Genomic DNA, 4,681 nt, shown 5'->3' on the forward strand with positions numbered 1-4,681 from the left:
GCCTTCCCCCAGTGCGCTGGCAGGAAAGGGATGGGGATGGAGCCCCAAGGCAAGCACCCCAAACCTCGGTCAACAAGATACTACTTCTCCATTACCCTGGACAGCAGAAAACCTGTATGTTCAAAAACAGAAAAAGGCCTGCTAATAAAATTTTTGACCCTTTCAAATGAAGATATGCCCATGGGAAAAAAATAAAAAAAGCATTTACTGTACCCAGCGTGGAGCTCTCCAGTTGAAAGCCTTCTCAGACATCATGCCTGCCAACCTCCCTAGCAGCAGACAGGACCCTTCACAGCGCTTGCTTGAGAGCACAGTCCTCGCAGAGTCACGTTTCCGATGACACCGCCTCCCACATGCCGTCAGTTTCCATCACAGGCACCTTTTTGAAATCAGTTTCTTTAAAGATGGGGCACATCAAGCTTGGGTCCTCCCCTGGAGGGAGTGAGACTGAGCCTGTAGATGAGTCAGTTTCAGAAGGTGCTGATGACAGCCTTGACGAGTTCAGAATAAATATTTTATCACTTGACGATCTGGCTCCCGTTGTCTGTGAGAACTCGGATCTGGAACAGGAAGAGGAAAGTGCTCACAGGGAAAAAACAGCTGGCACAATCTTCAGAGCCGAGGCATCCACTGGGCAGGATGCCCCGAGGCCTGCCCAGGCAAGGAGCTGGGCATCACAGGGAAAGGCCACCTCTGCAGAGGGGCATGAGAGCGAGGTCTCAGAGCATCTCAGTGCCAGCTCGGCTCCTGGCGTCCAGCTGGACAGCGCTCCCAGCATGCAGCTGCCATCTGAAGCCCCCATGGTGAACAGTCAGCTCAGCCTATTCTGAGGATTTTGAAAACTCTCCAAGTCTGACGGCATCTGAGCCAACTGCCCATTCCAGGAAGTTTCTTGACAGAACACTGGACGTTCTGTCTGAATCTTCTTCCAGTGTGAAGACAGACCTTCCACAAATAGCCGAGTCTAGGAAAACGCCAGGCAGGCACGTGACAAGAGTCCTTGTGAAGGACACAGCTGTGCAGACACCCGATCCTACGTTCACCTATGAGTGGACCAAGGTGGCCGGCATGGCAGCTATGGGGCCTGCCCTGGAAGGTGCCTATGAGGACCCGACCCCCATTACCAATCATGTTATCAGCGTGGATGCAATAGAAGCCCTGACCACCTATAGCCTGGCTGTACTGGCACTACATGACAGGCTGAAGCAGCAGCTGAGCCTGATGCAGCAGTTCATCCAGGGCAGCCGGCACCTGCACGCCTCCCTCCTGCACTCCCTGGACGCAGACTACTTCCACTACCACACCCTGGAGGAGGTGACCAAGGAGCTGTGAGCACCAGCAGGTGGAACTTGACATGACGTCTAAGGAAAGCAAAGCACCACAGAGTCCCAGTGTTACCAGCATGGCAGTTAAGACAGTATCTTACGGCGGGGTGGGGCTCCTGGACCGTGACCGTCGTCTCCTTCCTGGGGAGTACGACTTGGACCGGGACCGCAACTGGGACCGGGAACGGCTTCTGGAGGAGCGCGACCTGCTCCGGCTTCTGCCTCGAGCGATCTCCCTGCCTCGGCCTCCCAAAGTGTTAGGATTATAGGTGTGAGCCACTATGCTGAATACAGAATTAAGATAATTTCAAATGCTTTTAAAATTGGGAAGAAACAAGATGTTTTGAGAAAACAATGCCAGGAATAGATGTAGAAAGAGACATAATGAAAAACTCCCCTCCACAACCCTGGTGGTCAAAGGGATTGATGTTTCCAGTTGAACAAATCCAAATGCCAGTTCAGCTAATGCAGTTATGTTACAAACTGCTAAATAATAAAGTGCTCTGCAGCACTGGGAAACACTTTGGAAGTAGTAGCCATCCCTAAGTTACCTGCAGGAGACATTCCTTCAGTACCATCTTATGCAATGTGCTAGAGAAAGTGAGAGCCAGATAAACTGTGTCTAGTTTCGAACTTCAAGAAGCTGGTAGGACAGTAAGAGAGGCAGTCTGTATGAGCTGACTAATGAAGCAGGTAGATAATGTGAGTGAATGCACTAACAGAGGCAGAACGTGCTCTAGGAGACATGCCAGGAAGATTTTTTGAAGGTAGAAAATTAATTGGTAGGAATTCACTGGTAAAGATGAGAATGTATCTATTCACCTCCAAACAGAAAAGGGCGAGCTTGCCTTACCCTCTCCCGGACTTTGTCCTTCACGGGGAGGCTGATGATGGAATAGGGCACTCAGAACCATATGGGTGCCCCCACAATCAGCACCTTCTTCAAACGAGCTGGAAAGGCTCCCTGTGGAAAAAACACATGAGGATTGGAGTGTAATGGAACCTGTGACTCTTCAGGCCCACAGTTTTGGTTTTCTGCTCTCTCCATTCTTACCCAGCATGGGGAGTCTACAGCCTAATTCAGGTTTTAGCTCAGCAACTAGAGGAAAACAAATTAAGAAACTAGAAGATGATTTTCCTTTAGAAATAACAATGTTAAGTTCTTGGCTACAGTAAGTTTTATGGATCAAAACTATTCTGACTTCTCATCTCAACAGAAATCCTACACACATCACATATCAGCATACATATATGCCTCCTGAAAAAGTTCTGTTATTAAAACTTGAAGGAAAAATGAGATCTAAATAAACTGAATATTAAGCATTTCTCGACTTGGTGCAGTGGCTCATGCCTATAATCTAGGCACTTTGGGAGGCTGAGGTGAGCGGATCACCGGAGGTCAGTTCATCAGCCTGGCCAACATGGTGAAACCTGTCACTACTGAAAACACAAAATCAGCCAGGCTTGGTGGCATGCACCTGAAATCCCAGCTACTCAGGAGGCCAAGGCAGGAGAATCACTTGAACCCAGGAGGCGGAGATTGCAGTGAGTCGAGATTACATTGTGGCATTCCGGCCCAGGCAACCAGAGGGAAACTCCATTTCAAAAAAAAAAATAATAATAATATGGCTGAGCATGGTGGCTCATGCCTGTAATCACAGCATTTCTAGAGGCCGAGGCGGGCAGATCACTTGAGGTCAGGAGTTCGAGACTAGCCTGGCCAACATGGTGAAACCCTGTCTCTACTAAAAATATAATTAGCCAGGTGTGGTGGCACGTGCCTGTAATCCCAGCTACTCAGAGGCTGAGGCAGGAGAATCACTTGAGCCTGAAAGGTGAAGGGTGCAGTGAGCCGAGATCACGCCACTGCAGTCCAGCCTGGGCAACAAGAGTGAAACTCCATCTCAAAATAATAATAACAATAAATAAAAATTTAAAAATCAAAAAAATTTCTCTTTTGTAAGTTTTCATTCAGTCTGATATTCATGTATGTATAATCCTTTTTATCTATTAGTTCATCTATGTATTTACCAATCAATAAACATATTCTAATGTGCACCATGGCAAAGGAAACACCCTGATCCACACAAGATATAAAGATGAAAAATCACTCATTCCTAACCCACAGTGCTTAGTGTTTTGGTTTGACTGGTTTGGTTTTAGTGAGCGGAGATCATGCCACTGCAGTCCAGCCTGGGCAACAAGACAGAAACCATCTCAAAATAATTATTATAAAGCATTTGGTAGTGTCAGTGTTCTGGACTTCAGCCATTCTAATAGGTGTATAGTGGTATCTTAGTATTATTTTGATTTGCATTTCCTTGATGGCATAAGATGTGAAGCATCTTTTTATATGCTTATTTTCCATCTGCATATCTTCTTTAGTGTGGTGTTAAAATCTCTGAACCATTTTTAACTGGTTTATTTCTTTGGTTTGTTTCTTAAAAGATTTTAATGATTATAGATACATAATAGTTGTATTGATACACATTTACAAAGTATATGTGACATTTTGGTACAAGTATACAATATGTAGTGATCAAATCAGGACAATTAGGCTATCTATCACCTCAAGCATTTAGCATTTCTTTATGGTGGAAACATTGCAATTCCACTTCTTTTTGTTATTTTGAAATAAATGATAATTGTTAAAAAAATTTAAAAATTTTTTATAAGTTTTCATTCAGTCTATTTGTGTATATGTAATCATTTTTTATCTATTAGTTCATCTATGTATTTACCAATCAATAAATATATTCTAATGTGCACTATATGAAGGCAATACCTGACCCACACAAAATATAAAGATGAAAAATCATTCATTCCTAATCCACAGTGCTTAGTTTTTGGTTTGGTTGGTTTTCCTGTTTTTGTTTTGCTTTATTTTTGAGACAGGGTGTTGCTCTGTTGCCCAGGCTGGAGTGCAGTGGCGCAATCACAGCTCACTGTATCCTACACCTCCCAGGCTCAGATGATCCTCCCATCTCAGGCTCCCAAGGGGCTGGGACTGCACCACTGCACTCAGCTAACTTTTGTATTTTTAGTAGAGACAGGATTTCGCCATGTTGGCCAGCCTGGTTTCGAACTCCTGACCTCAAGTGATCTCCCTACCTTGGCCTCCCAGAGTGGTGGGATTATAGGCGTTGAGCCACTGCTCCCAGTCTGAAGTTCTTAATTTTAATATGGTTAAATGTATTAATGTTTTCTTTTCTGGCTAGTATGTTTTGTGTCTTAAATCCTTTTCTATTTTAATGTCAGAAAAATTACTATTTTTTTTTACTGCTGTACAACTGATTCCATCATGTGTATTAATTTTTCTAAGGTGGTTTTCTAATGGGAAAATATACACAGCAAAA

At 44.5% G+C, this 4,681-nt stretch overlaps 1 pseudogene; it reads left to right on the forward strand.

The window, feature by feature from the left end:
• The first annotated feature begins 208 nt into the window (after positions 1-208).
• On the forward strand, positions 209-1,541 carry LOC116546615 (annotated as a pseudogene).
• The last annotated feature ends 3,140 nt before the right edge of the window (positions 1,542-4,681 follow it).

Source organism: Sapajus apella, unplaced genomic scaffold (assembly GCF_009761245.1).
Source record: "Sapajus apella isolate SASKATOON/1434 unplaced genomic scaffold, GSC_monkey_1.0 scaffold1124, whole genome shotgun sequence".
NCBI lineage: Eukaryota > Metazoa > Chordata > Mammalia > Primates > Cebidae > Sapajus > Sapajus apella.